We start from the raw sequence: 15,891 nt of genomic DNA on the forward strand, positions 1-15,891 counted from the left end.
CAGTGAGCGATAGTAATCGCACTTATGTCATCAGTCCACAACGTCGCTCACTCTTTACAGTCATCACACACAATTGTGGAAGAACTGTGCTCCTTGCACACATTGCGGTAACATTCGCTGCACACCAACTTGGTCTTCCTATCCTTCTTGCTGTCACAGGTGCAACATCGTCGACGCTTCACGGGGTCCTCTTCAGTATCTTGAGGTGCTCCATCAGGGAGGACACATCGCATGTCCTGTTGTATATCTCTTGATAGACCAAATGGGTTTGCCCTTCGTCTTTCAATCTGTGGACGTATCAGGTCTTCAGCATCAGCCTGTAGATATGCACGTCTTCGATCATTGTTTGACACCTTCCATGCTGGATACTTCGTCTTCCAGATGGCATATGCTGCTAGTCCTGCAATGTCAAGCATGTTGAAGAACATGACACGTGGCCAACGCTTTGTCTTGCGTTTGGTAGTATACTTGTGGGTCATATGATCCATAGTGTCAACTCCCCCTTTTTTGGCATTATAGAAGAGAATTATTTCTGGCTTCTTCTTGGCGGACTGGTCCACCTCTTTGTCACTGTGCATGGTACTGAGCACTGTCACACACTTCCTCTTCTTACACTGATACGAGACAATTGTTGTCTTGTCATTGAACCCAAAAGTAGAGTCATGGAGCTGCCTGCCAGTCTTTGCAGTAAAATCCGTTGGAAGGAAGCGCTTGTTTTGTCGAACAGTTCCAACAAGTGTCAGTCCATTGGAGAGCAACTCCTTTGCAAGATGAACAAAAAAGTTGTCTGCAGTGATGTTCCTATTTGACTGGAAGAATGGACGACACAAGTCCAAAGTGAATTGTCTGCCTAGTCCAACTTGTCTGTTATGACCTTCTTTTCCAACATATGGGATGCATTTCAGAGGGTAGAAACTGTCAGAATCCACAATCCAAAAGAGCTTTATGCCATATTTGTCTGGTTTCATAGGCATATACTGGATGAAAGAACACCTCCCTCTGAAGGGAACCAGCTGCTCATCAACGGTCAGATTTGTGCCTGGAATATAGTGGCGGCCAAGACAGGAGTGGAATTTCTCCCAAACATCACGGAATGGGGCAAACTTGTCTTTTTCTTTTCTGGCTGACCTGGTGCATTTATCGTCAAACCGAAAAAATATTAAAAGTTCTTTAAATCTGCTTCAGGACATTGCAGCTCTTATCAAAGGAATACCATATGATTTGGTCCACAGTACTTCTCTCTTCTCTATTTTTGCCATAGGCACCATGAGAAAGAGGGGGGTGACCGGGCCTAATAGGCCCGGCTTGGCACTTAGTGGGTTAAAGATTTAATTTTCAAAATATTTTCTTTTTCGGAAAGAATAACTATATTTAGATTTCATTGGCATGTAACCGTCAAGAAACTTGAGGAATACCTGGAATATGACATTTCATCATCCAACGGTTTTGCAGTTATTACATGATTTATGCCACTTCGGGTCCAAAAATACCCACTTGGCCTGATAAGGGTTAAGAAAGATTTACTAACAAACTTTATGAAATGAAAAATGTTTAGTACTGAGAATTTTTTCCATGTATTAGATGATATTGTTCCTAAACCTACCAAATATGGACCAAAACCAGTGAAAGATGCAAGTGATGATTTAGTGAAACGAGGTATACTTAGGCAGGACTTTGCTTTGTCGAGTAATGAATGGAGGGATGATCGTATGAATTTTGAAGGTGGTGTTGCTTTCATAATCCAGAAAGTGGAGCAGTCAACCGCAGACGGGTGGAAAATGTTTATGCTGGATACGTCGAAAGGATTCACTCGTGCGGGGGTAGTCAGGTTGAACGACTCAATTCGAACGTACGTGTGGGCGTTGTTGGGTGCGCAGTCGATGACGCGTTCCAACATCCTCGGTAAGGGAACTGCTTACGACGCTCAGAAACAGTTCGATGCCAACGTTGAGGATGCTATCAATTCTCCAGTTGATCTCCCGCGGGCCATCGACCGTTACCAAAACGTGTTAGAATACGCCAGATCGAAAGTCAATTACGTGTTCGGCGTGGGGCTGTACATGGCTCCGAGTGATATGCAACTGAGAGTAAAAAAAGTGGTGGGTTATAACAACAAAATAGTCATAGCCACGGCGGATCAAAAGTTGGGTATCAACATCACATCGATAATAAAACGGCCCTGGTGGTTGGTGGGGTAGCTTTGGGACTTATTTGGTTAAAAATTTCTTAGCCGCTACGTACACCAGACCCGCCACGGCGACGATGGCTGCCCACAGGTTTTGACTGAGCCACGTGGCAGTTTTAGCCAGAGCGCCCAACAACCACGAGACGATGCTACCCAGGATGCCGGGAAGGGCTTCGGCGGCTTTACCAGCCAGTTTAGCTAGGCATTCCCCGAGTTTTTTTATCTAGTCTTTAACACCACCACCGGGGGTTCCGCCGCCGGCAGGCCCCACAGGGGTACCCCCTGTCAGTGACACCACCAGGGTTGATATGATGAAACCCAATGCAGTCAGAATGCTGGCGATGGTGATCCCTTGCTCCCGGAACAATATCCGAATCCTGTCTGCTAACGTGGTGTCTCGGTGGAGGACTTGATTGATGGTTTCCCGCACACGGTTGGTCTGGGATCTAAGCTTTTCTTTGTAGCCGGACGCTGTCTCCAACCAGGTCTGCCTTTCATCTTCCAAATTACGTATTCGTTCCTCGATGGTGGCTTTCATAGACTCGTCCTCAGTTTCACCGAGTTTTTTCTTTTCATGGGCGATGTGGTCATCTATCTCACTCATTTTGGCCGTGCTTTTCCAGAGCTGACCACGAATGGTTTGCATCAACAGGTCCAACCCCTTCAGTTCCCGAAAGGTAATTTCGAGACCCGGGAAGGGCTTGTTCTTGTAGTCGGCCAACACCTTTTCAATATCATAAGTCATGTTTTGATCCGATGTGGCGTCCCTGATACCTTCCAGACTTTGAACTAACTTCGGAGGATACTGCTTAGGTCGCGCGCCACCGTAATCTTTGAAGCCTAGTTTATCGCTGACAAAGTCACTCCCATATCGACTGCTCAGTGTTGATAAGGCAAGCGGTTTTCTCGTGTGTTTATGCATGAGATCGATCTCCGGGTGAGCCTTCAAACGCAGCGTGCCATTGCTATCGAGGGTAAACCTGGAATAGTCCCTTTCCAACGACTTGAGTTTGGATTTATTTTCAACTGCGTTGTAATAATCGTCGACGGCGCCCTCCATGAGTGAGCCACCTTGCGAGAATGAGGTCTCCTGGTCATCATTGAATGCCTGGGCACTATCGTCCCACATATCATCCATAGGTATGTCTTCATCCATTAGTATTAAAAATATATTTCCTTTATATAACAATGTACGGCAGAAAATTAGATCCTTTCAGAAGATTGAGAGAGCCATTAGGCGCCAGAGCCGTGCGCCAGTCGGTGACCATCACCAACAATCCCAGCAAGATAGACCAGAATCAAACTCTGCTGGTTAGATTTCCAAACCTTGGCGAGAATGACCTCATTGTACCAGGCACTGTTCGACTGGCGTTCAATATCACGTTGACCTCCGACAACGACAAACGTGAGCTAGTGCGGAACGTGGGTCGAGCTATCATCAAGAAAACGACCGTCAAGATCAGCGGTAACGAGGTGCTGAGTATCGACGACAGCGACGTGTTTCACTGCTACGGGGATCTCTGGAAAAGCGAGGGAGAACGAGTCAATGATGTGTACCAGGGTATCAGCAAATCAACCCGGTCGCGTATAGGGTATGCCTTCACGACAGACCAGCTAGACAAGCTATCGGACGGTGAAAAGGCCATCGCTCGAGCATACGGGAATCGATTCTGCGTGCCGCTCGACTTCGAGTTGCTCATGGGACACGCGCCGTTTTACCAGGCCGCGCTGGGTGATAGGCTCGAATACGAGCTCACGTTTAACGACTATAGCAAAGTAGTGCGTACGCCGAACGGTGATGAGGCCAGTTATGCCATAGACAACATCTCTCTGGAGTTCGACATGGTCACTAGCCCGGAGCTGGCCAGGCAGGTTCGAAGCCAGTACTCTGGGAAGATGGCTATCCTGTACGATCGCGTACTGAGGCATAGATCAGTCGTGCGAGATAAGAGCGACACTGTGTGGAATATCAACCTGAACGTGCTGGCGCGATCGATGAAAGGTATCCTGGTCGTCCCCGTGGAGGATTACGAGCCATTCCGGAGGGACAGCGAGAAGTTTTTCAACCCCGAGATTGAAAAGGTGGAAGTGACCATCGAGGGCGTGCCCAACCAGCTGTTCAGTCATGGTATGAGACCACACCAGCAGTGGGATGAGATAAAAAAGCTACCAGTGGGGGATTATATAACAAAGGACCTGGACCTCGGCTCCGTGCAGATCGGTGAATACCTGACCACCAAGTACGCCCTATGGTTGGACATGCGATCCACGGATGATGATAAACTGCACGGTAGCGGGCGCCGTATAGATAACGGCAGCGAAGGGATAACCATCCAGATTACTAAGAAGGCTCAACCCGCTGGTAAGTTGAAATTTTATCTGTACGTTATTATGGACGCGCAACTTAATATAGACAATGGGAGATTCGTGCAAGCCATCTACTGATGGGGGGTACCCCCCCACACCCCCCAACAATAAACAGTCCCCACTGCCCCACCTCCCCACTGACCCACACTGCGCCATAGTGTGCGGGCAGACTGGCTGTGGGAAGACTGTTTTCGTGTTGGATATGTTGGAGGGTTACTACAAGGATGTGTTTGATAACATTGTTATCATGTGCCCTACTCTGAGCATGAATAAAACGTACGCGCGACCTTGGGTGATGACGGACCCGGACGTACACAAAATCGACCCTGGAACACGCCTGCAGGACTGGTTGAAAGCTCTTCACGAGAAATTTAAAGGGGAACCGACGCTGTTCATACTGGACGACTGCAGCGCTAATCGCGAGATAACAAAAAAGAGAGACATGCTATCGTACCTGGCCTTCTCCGGCCGGCATGCAAATCACAGCGTCTGGGTGCTAACGCAGAAGTTCAACTCGGTGTTGAAAGACCTCAGGGAGCAGACGCGATGGGTGGCCTTATTTCACTGCAAGGACAGGGATTCGTTCAAGGAGTGTTTGAGAGAGAACGATGTGATGAGCAAATTAGAACGGGAACGGGTGAAGAAACAGCTCGCTGAAACTAAACACGCTAAGCTCGTGCTCAAGACCGACCAACCAGTAGCATATAGGGTGTGCTAAAGCTAAGCAAAGCTAAGCAAAGCTAAGCAAAGCTAAGCAAATGCTAAGTATAGCTATGATATTTGAAGTGTTTGTCGTGTGCAACTTAACCTTCATTTCTCTGTGTTTTTTCTGCATCGGGTATTATATAGTTAAAACTAAATCTTACTTGTTATATTATAAGATGGAGTGTGAGGAATTGCTCGAACAATTGTTGGTACCTGGGGTAGTGGATGATGATAAGCGAGAGAAACTGGTGGCGTTGGCTGTTGGCGGCAAAGCCAAACATTACTTTGGAGACTACACTCCGGATAAAATTCACAAAATGTCAGCCGAAGAAATCGATAAGCTGTACGCTAGATACGAGTCCCGGCTCGGAGCAGAAATGACAAAGACAATAGGATCGGCTATGACCCAGATATACACCGGTATTGTGTCATACTTCCTTCCCATTCCACCAGAGCGCCGACTTTACCTGTGGGAAGACCTCGAGAAAGACCCTTTTATCGAACACGCCGTGAGTTCTATCAGCTGCGGGCTGTACCACAAATATGGTATGTTGTTGGCTCCAGTGACGGCGGCGATTATCACGGCAAAGCATTGTCAATTTGAGAGAAAAAATAATAATAATAGTATAGATGGATGCTGCTCCCGAGGTGATACCCCCCACAGTGAGGGAAACCCCAGTGGGGGTACCCCCCACACCCCCAACAGTGAGGGAAACTCCACTGGAGGAAACCCCCACAGTGAGGGAAGTGACCCCTTCACAGGAACCCCCAACAGTAACCAGACAGAAGAATCCTAAGAGAGTAGCTGCCGGTAAAAAACGGTGGTGTAACCAACATAAAATTATTACAGTGACCAACCCCCGACTGTTGTTGGTTGTAGGTGTAACTGCTGCCTTGGCTATCTCGTGGTTATATACACGTGAGGGAAACCCTCACCGTGAGGTGGTACCCCCCAACAGTGAGGTAACCCCCACTGTCGACCCGCATATCATGTTATAATTTAAAATATTTTTATATATACATAATGTCTGAGGGGAAAACGTTCGTCAACGACGCATACCACGCCACAGTGGTCGCCAGTCTAGCAGTAGGGTACGCTCGGTTGACTAAAATGGTGCTTAAACAACCAACTATCAAGCTAGATTTCAACCTGCAGGATATGGGTATGCTCATAATGAACCTTGGTATGGCGATGGCCACAAAAGACATCCTAGTAAAACAAGGGATAATACCTGATAATATAATGAAATAAATATAGGATGGCCACGATAGCTATGATGGCCGGTGGGGCGTTAGTGAATGCCCTGGCATTTTCCGGGAGTAATTTCCTCTTCTCGAAACTACGAGACGCGGCTGAAATACAGGAAGAAAGGAAGCGACACGATCTCGCTACTGAGAAATTACAAAAGGCACAGGCCGAGTACGCTAAAAAACGCCTCCAGAGGATCGATTTTATTAACGAACAACTCCAGCGTGAAAACCATGCCGTTCAAACATTCAACGATGTCGATGAAGCAATGAAAGAATACTACCTACTAACTGGTAAACGATTGGAACCGCTCAATAAACCCACACTCGCTCAGTACTACACACCATCCAAGGGACAAATGAATCGTGAACTGGGCTTCATAGTGTTGGGTATAGCAGCTACTGCGTTGGTTGCGAAGCAATTAAATTAAATACCTATATAAGTAAACATGAGACCCGCTCCATACCGATGCGAATACATACTTATGGGGAAGACCGAGGCCTGTGGTAGGAAATGCAGGAATCAGGGGTTCTGTTGTTTCCATATGGGAAGTCCTAACTACACGTGTTCTGTGTGTGGTATCGGGGTTAAAGGACACTACTGTCTATGTAAAGCTCACGGAGCGAACGTAGTCAGACATCAACTCATCTACGAGAATAAAAAGGGCTACATAAAAGAACGTAGGCGACTGCTCAAGATAGACTCCAATTAGAGATTATACACACCTACGTATAGCTATGTCTGTGGAAATTGAGATCGAATCTCTAGTTAAAAACATATTCAAAGATGAACTGGCCTTATGGGGAAGCTTCAGATTTAAGGTAATATTGGACGTGGTATGGATTAAAGAGGGTGTTAAGTATACTCGCCCCTTCGAATGGGAGCAGGATATCACAACTCAATACCAAATAAAATGTTTTACAAGTATAGGGGAATACATGCACAACTTCAAGGAATACTATGTCCAACAGTGCGAGTACTGGATTGAAACAGCCACACTATATATTTTACCAGGTACGTGGGACGATTTGACAGAATTACTAGAATTGGACCCGACTACCCGAGTTTGGTCTCTTTCATAAACGTCTGCTTCAAGGAATACTGGATTGAAATATTTTTGTGACCCAAATAGACATTGGTTATGTTAGGTGTAAACACTATGACTACTGTACGCGAGCTTAAGCGGGTCGCAAAACAGAGAGGTGTGATCGGGTATTCTAGAATACGGAAGTCAGCATTGTTGAGATTACTAGGTTTAGAAGCCCCTCCTACGGTAAAACAATTAAAAGCTCAAGCAAAACAGCTTGGATACACGGGTTATTCAAACCTGGGGAGAGCCGGGTTAACCGCATTGTTATCACATACCCCAGTGGTGGTGCCTACAGTAAAACAACTGAAAGCCGAAGCACGTGATTTGGGTTTAGCTGGGTATTCCCGTATGAGAAAACCACAGCTTGTAGAATTATTACGACAGAATAGAGCTATTGACCTACAGTTCGTGCGCACTGAGCGAGCTGTAGGCAACTATTTGAGAGGTTGGCGCATGCACGTTGATAGAAACATAGACATTACAGATATCAAGCCTCTGATAGCTGATAAGGTCAACCAGGAACTAAATAACCTAGGAAGTATCAAATTTCAGATCACAGTGAAAATGTCGCTCGATAAGCAGGTTGGGGGCCCCACAGGGGCCACTGAGTATGTTCAGCCTTACTTCCGAGGTAAACAAGAGGTCGTCACACATACAGAGACCATTGACGCATCAATCAATACCAGTTTTCAGCAGATACGATAATACCTAGAACGCTACACACACTTGGGGTCCGGGTGGGCTGTAGATAAAATCGATAATGTCTATCTAGACATAGCTAACTACGTGCCGTTCAGAGGCGGATCATACCTAGCCTTACCACCCTACTATAGGAACAAACATGCCATAGTAAACGTTAAGAATAGAGGAAACGATTGCCTGAGGTTAGCTATCAGGTCAGCCTTATTTCCAGCTGACACTAATCCGAACAGGTCTTCTAATTATCCTCAGGATGATGGGCTCAACTGGGATGGTATAGATGAACCCACCCCCATATCCCAGATCACTAAAGTAGAAAAACAGAATAATCTGGCTATAAATGTCTTTGGGCACGAAGGTAACACAACAATAGTACACAGGGTCAGCCCGGTGAAGGATCGCCAAGTTATCAATATATTCATGATCCAGCGAGGTGACAAGTATCACTACACATGGATAAAACACTTTAGCAGGCTGTTGTATGACCAATCGGCACACAGAGAAACGACCCACTTCTGTGAACGATGCCTACATGGCTTCACATGAGCTGATTTATTAGAATCCCACCGGGATGATTGCCAAGGTGTGGGGCAGACGGCCATACGAGTCGACATGCCTAAGGAAGGTGATAATATCCTAAAATTCAGTAACCACAAGAACCAAATGTCTGTGCCTTATATCATATACGCCGACTTCGAAGCCTTGGTGGTGGGGGATTCCCCCACACCCCCCAGTGGTAGCTATACCCACAAAACACACGAGCATAAAGCCTGTGGGTTTGGATACATTGTCGTCCGTTGTGACGGGGAAACGAAAGCTCCGGTAGTGTATAGGGGTCCTGACGCGGCTGAAAGGTTTCTAAAGTGTTTGCAGGAGGAAGAAAAAATTATTAGGAATGCATTGTATAGAATCGCTCCCATGCGTATGACCCGAGTCGACAGGCTAGCTCACGCTAGTAGCACTAACTGTCACGTGTGTGACTCACCACTTAACGGTGATTCGGTGAGAGATCACTGCCACATAACTGGTAAGTATAGAGGCGCCGCTCACAGCGCGTGCAACCTCAAGCTTAAAATCAACCCTAAGACAATAAACATCCCCGTTGTCTTTCACAACTTGAGAGGGTACGACTCACACTTGATCATGCAGGCCATCGCGAAAATCGATGGTAATATAACGTGCATTCCCAACAACATGGAGAGATACATCTCCTTCAGCTTAAACGGACTTAGGTTCATTGACTCGTTTCAGTTCCTCCTGTCGTCACTCGACAGTCTGGTCAAGGCCAACAATACCTTCCCTATCACCGATCGATACACAGATGCCGAGACTAGACCCCTGCTTATGAGGAAGGGTGTGTACCCCTATGAGTACATGGATAGTTGGGTCAAGTTCACCGAGACCAGACTACCCCCTATTGACTGCTTTTATAGCAAGCTGAATGAGGCGTCCGTCTCACGAGATGATTACTCGCACGCGACTAACGTATGGAATAAACTGGGTTGTAAGAACCTGGGTGATTATCACGACCTGTACTTGAGGACAGATGTACTGCTGTTAGCCGACGTGTTTGAGACGTTTAGGCGGACGTGTTTCAAGCAGTATAAACTCGACCCCACATGGTATTACACCAGCCCAGGTCTGTCGTGGGACGCCTTGCTTAAAAAGACCGGAGTTAATTTGGAATTGCTCACAGATTACGACATGCACCTATTCATTGAGAAAGGCTTGCGAGGTGGGATTTCCATGGCATCCAAACGATACGCGAAAGCAAATAATCAATACGTGAAAGGTTACGATCCTAACAAGCCAACCAATCACATTCTCTACCTCGACGCAAACAACCTGTACGGCTGGGCCATGAGCCAGTATCTACCTACAGGGGGATTCGAATGGGTACCCCACGTTGATGTTATGGGGGTTGCACCAGATTCGAACAAAGGGTATATCCTCGAGGTTGACTTAGAGTATACCAAGGAATTACACACATCACACAACAGCTACCCCCTGGCCCCCGAACGTATGAGGGTTAACCCAGACTGGATGTCTGAGTACCAACATAACTTGTTAGGTGGGCGTGTGACAGACGTTGAAAAACTCATGCCTAACTTAATGAATAAGACCAAGTACATCGTTCACTATCGCAACCTACAGCTGTACCTGTCGTTGGGTATGAGGCTGACCAAAATACACAGGGTGCTCATGTTCGACCAGAGCCCATGGATGGAGCCCTACATCAGAATGAACACAGACCTACGAAAAAAAGCCACCAGTGATTTTGAGAAAAATCTCTACAAGCTCATGAACAACTCCGTGTTTGGTAAGACTATGGAGAACCTGAGGAAACGCGTGACCGTGAAGCTGGTTCGGTCGAGTGAGGAAGACAAGCTCAGGAGATTGATAGCCAGTCCGGCATTCAACCGTAGTAAGATATTCACAGACAACCTGGTTGCCTTACACATGAAGAAAAGCCACATAAAATTCAACCGGCCTGTTTACGTGGGGATGAGCATCCTCGATTTATCCAAACACCTGATGTACGACTTTTACTACAACGAGCTCAAGAAACAGTACGGTGACAGGTGTGAAGTGCTGTACACTGACACGGATTCCCTGCTGATGGAGATTCGAACCGAGGACGTGTACGAGGACATGAAAAAACACCTCGATTTATACGACACCAGCGACTACCCTAAGACCCATGCCATACACAGTACGGTAAATAAAAAGGTCCTAGGTAAGATGAAGGACGAGTGTGCTGGCACGCCCATAGCCGCCGAGTACATAGGTTTGAGACCTAAGATGTACTCCATACTGAAAGCCGACAATAGTGAGATCCGGAAGGCTAAGGGGGTTAAGAAGTATGTGGTGAAACAACACATCAAACACGCCAGATTCAAGGAAGCCCTGTTCAAGACCCGTACCTTTAGGCATAAAATGAACACACTTAGAAGTGATGGACATAAGATATACGGACTGACTATAAACAAGACGTCCCTGTCGCCTATGGACACGAAACGTTGGATAGCTATTGATGGGATAAACACATACGCGTATGGACATGAAAAAATTTGAGGCTATTTACTACAGCCCGCGTGGGTACTGGAAAGGAGCTAGCGCAGTAGATAAGCTATCTAAAATAGCGCGAGTACCCCCGGAGGAAGCCAAAGCGTGGCTTGAAAAACAAGCCCTGTGGCAGATCTATTTGCCGGCACCACGCTACGTGCCTAGAAGGAGGTTCGGTATTAACATACCTAATAGCGTTCACCAGGCAGACCTACTGTTCCTACCCCACGACAAGAGGTACAAGTATGCCTTAACCGTAGTGGACGTAGCCAGTCGTTACAAGGAAGCCGAACCCCTGACCACGAAAGATTCGGCCCAGGTAGCCAGAGGATTCGAACGCATATACAAACGCAGTCCGCTGACGTGGCCAACAGAGCTGCAAGTTGACCCCGGACGGGAGTTCATGGGTGCCGTGTCACATCTGCTAGCCAAACACGATACAAAGGTCAGGCGTGGCACGGCCGGAGCCCATCGCAGCCAAGCCATAGTTGAGAGATTTAATAGGACTTTGGCTGAGCGCTTGTTCGGCCATCAGTATGCTAGGGAGATGGTCACCCCTGGAAAACGATCGACTGAATGGGTCACGAGGTTACCCAAGGTGGTGTCGGCAATCAACCATGAAGTCACCCGTCTCACCGGTAAGAAACCGGCAGACGCTATCAAACTAAAATCAATAGTTGCAGAGTCGGCCGCTCCATTGCGTGGGAAGGAGAAACAGATACCAGATAGGGCCCTAGTGAGGTATCTATACCAGCCGGGGGAACACGAGGGTGATAGCCGTAAGCGGGCCACCGATCCTATATGGTCAGTCAAAACTTACAACATAGATAAAGTGGATATGAAAGCCGACGAACCTAACTTATACTACTTGAGGGATGGGCCGGGTAGGGGGTTTGTAAGAGAAGAATTATTGATCGTACCGTACGGCACAGTGTTACCTCCAACACACGTTAAGTAGTAGGGGTAATAGTAGCAAGAGCTAAGGACCCAACCAAAGCCTTATTTAGTAAATAAGGCTTTGTAGAGACTTTTCTTGAAAGTGTTTTAAAACCCCCATTGTATATACTACTGGTTTGTCAACAGTAGAAACCAATAATTAACATAAATTCCTCAATGTTTCGGTCAGGTACGAGGGTTGGCTGAAAAGTTCTAAGCCTCACTGTGAAAAAAAGTTACAAAGTCCACGTTTGTAATTTATTTTTGTACATAGTCCCCTTCCAAGTTCACACACTTTTGCCAGCGATGCTGCAAGGCCCGAATCCCGGTCAGGAAGAAATCTTCTTCAGCTACCCTAAAAAAATCAGTCACAGCGGAAATGACGTCATCATTACTTGCAAAATGGCGACCGGCGAGTTCCTTTTTCATTTTGGGGAACAGGTGGAAGTCAGAAGGAGCCAAATCAGGTGAATAAGGAGGATGGTCAATGAGTTCAAAGCCACAATCGCGGATTGTTGACATGGCCACCACCGATTTGTGAACAGGCGCATTGTCTTGGTGGAAGAGGACACCTTTAGCAATCATCCCTCGTCGTTTGGCTTTGATTGCTTCTCGCAACTGGTTTAGTAGATCAGCATAGTATCTGCCATTGATAGTTTGACCTTTTTCAAGATAATCAATGAGCAGAATACCCCTGGAATCCCAAAAGACTGATGCCATCACCTTTAGAGGTGAAGGAACAGACTTGGCTTTCTCCGGAGCTGGTGAATCAGGATGCTTCCACTGTTTTGACTGTAGTTTTGTTTCTGGTTGAAAGCGATTTATCCAGGTCTCATCCATGGCTACAAATCGTGCCACAAAATCATCGGGATCTGCTTCAAAACGACGCAAATTGTCAAGGGACGTCTGGAACCTGACACGTTTCTGTTCTGCTGTCAAGAGCTTTGGCACCCATCTTGCAGAAACTTTAGTCATTCCTAATTCGTTGGTGATAATATGCTCAACATTCTCATGAGAGATGCCCACTACACTAGCAATATGTCGAGTAGTCAATCGTCAATCATCCATCAACATATCGAGCACTCGCGTGATGTTTTCTGGAGTGGTTGCTGTTGAAGGCCTTCCTGAGCGTGGGTCATCATCAAGGCTTTGTCTGCCACGCTTAAATTCTGCAGCCCACTTCTTTACTGTGGAAAATGAAGGAGCATCATCCCCTAGAGTGGAGACCATGTCAGCATGTATCTGTGTTGGGGACATCCCTTTCTTTTGCAAGTACTTGATGACTGCCCTATATTCAGTTTTGTCCATTTCTGATGATTTCAGAGGGTAGGTTTACCAAAACAGCTGTAGTTGAGATAAAACTATTAGTACATTTGTAGTTCTTGTGTCTATGATTCACTAAATGATTGTCCTCATTGGTGGCAAACACCTGTCTCTACCTGGTGGGGAAAAACCACTCAGGCTGAGAACTTTTCAGCCAACCCTTGTATGTCTAGGGTTTTGTTTGCAATACATGATTGACATTGCAATTGGCTCATTAAGAAAAAGTAAACTCGCCAAAGTGCTTGTTAGTCCTGTATGTACATTTCATGCATCCTTACGATTTTGTATGTTCTCGATACACAAACTTTTTCATGATTGCTAAAGTTGATGAAGCTGAAATCCAGTATATCAATTGGTCAACGATCTAGCGAATAATCAATCTGTATCCAAGCTGTCTAGTGACCAAACGTGATCTTTGGAAATTTAGCCCACGCCCCATCACCTGTCATTTCTCTGTGACAGGTATCTCATGATACATTTGGTCACAGATAACAAATCAGCCACTATATTGAACAGTTGAGATACAAAACGTACTATTCAGGAACTTTGATGACTCCAAATGACTCTTTGTTTTATATATGTACAAAGAATAGTGTTATGCAATATGTATACATGTATGTTCATATGTTAACATATATTTTCTACTTTAAATCTAGATGAACCAAAGTGACAAACTGTGAATCTGCTCCATGTAATTCACAGACTAGCTTATTAGTACTTTCCTTAAAATATTCAGTATACACTAGCAATGTATCAGCGAAAACACTGCCATTGACATAGATGTTTTGAACAATTTAACCTCGCACAATGACATGAGAGGGACAATTTGTGTAAGTATGTCTTACATACAAAGAATACAAACATGTGTTAAGAAAATACTTATCTACACGCCACCAAGAGAAAGTTCAACAACATTATGTAAAACGTTACAGATATGACATGTATTCACATCTGCTTTCTTTCAACACATATCTTTACACAATTAAACAGTCAGGACTTGCTCGTATGACGAGACAGTTTCCTGTAATCTCAGAAACCTGCCAGGGATATCAGGTGTGAATAGCCCAAATTAGTCCCGCCACAGCCAGCCAGGCAATCAGCACAGGGTTCCAGTTGTTGAGCAGTGAAGTGGCTCTTGGGCTTAAAGAGTTAACATTTAAATGAAATATATGCATGTTGTAAAAATCTGTCAACAAAGGACAGTAAAACAACTAGAATATCACAATTTGAATTAAAACTAGTGTGGAAAGTTAAAACTAATATCACTATTTAGACAGTACAATGTCAAAACAGGCTATAGAACAACAGATTTGGTAGATCACCATACTAGGGACCATAGGGACTTACAGTACCTTTACTACCTACATGGACCCCAGTTGGATTTACACCATCCCCTCAGCCACTGGCGAATGTAAGAAAGGCTACTATTAAAAACTCGGTAGACTTGAATTTACATCAAAGGTTTGGGGACTTACATACCCTCTCAGGAGGACAATAATTTTGTAGTACTGCAACCCCCATTGAGGATGCAGTCACCAACAGTCTCAGTTACTAATCTGGACTAACAATACTAAACAAATATCTATTTACAATTCATTAAATCCAATTCTTTTAAAAATGCAATAATTAAATGAGAACTGATATTAGTAAAAAGATCCTTCATACTATGTGATTTAAAATAGGTATCCCTTGTGATGAAACATACAAAGAGCATAATGTGAGCGTAACATTTAAAGTGAGTCGAAGGGCAACTGCTTGAAGATTAGAAGTGAGTGTAATTGGGCTATGGATATGGCTATTTTTTTAATAGGATTGAAGATTCTCAAGTGGCTCTGTCACTCATAGGTGAGTTATGATGATAAGCATTGAAATGACGTAGCTCAAAAGGGTCTGTCTGCTTTAAATAAGTCTCCTGCAGACAGAGTGAGTGAGTTAATATTTAACGTCACAACGGCAATATTTCAACAGTATCGTGACAAGAACAGATTTGAAATTGAAATGGGATATGTACATATTATAAAACCCTGTTGTCAAAGGACAGTAAGACAACTAAAATATCACAGCTATGGATAAAAATAGAGTGGAGCAGTAAAACTGATGGAACTATTTGGACAAGACAAGATAAAACACGAGCTATATACATCACCAGCAGCTGAAGGTAGGTCACCATGGGAGTGAGTGAGTGAGTTAATATTTAACGTCACATCGGCAGTACTGCAGCCATATCGTGACGAGAACATTCTTGAAAGAAGGAATTGATGTATATTGTAA

The 15,891-nt window shown here is 45.3% G+C and overlaps 1 protein-coding gene across 1 annotated transcript in view; it reads left to right on the plus strand.

Moving 5' to 3' along the window:
* LOC137298235 (uncharacterized) overlaps positions 1–15,891 on the plus strand; it is a 692,490-nt gene that overhangs the window by 606,830 nt on the left and 69,769 nt on the right. The window lies entirely within an intron of this gene.

This window comes from Haliotis asinina, chromosome 10, assembly GCF_037392515.1.
Source record: "Haliotis asinina isolate JCU_RB_2024 chromosome 10, JCU_Hal_asi_v2, whole genome shotgun sequence".
In the NCBI taxonomy this organism is placed as follows: Eukaryota; Metazoa; Mollusca; class Gastropoda; order Lepetellida; family Haliotidae; genus Haliotis; species Haliotis asinina.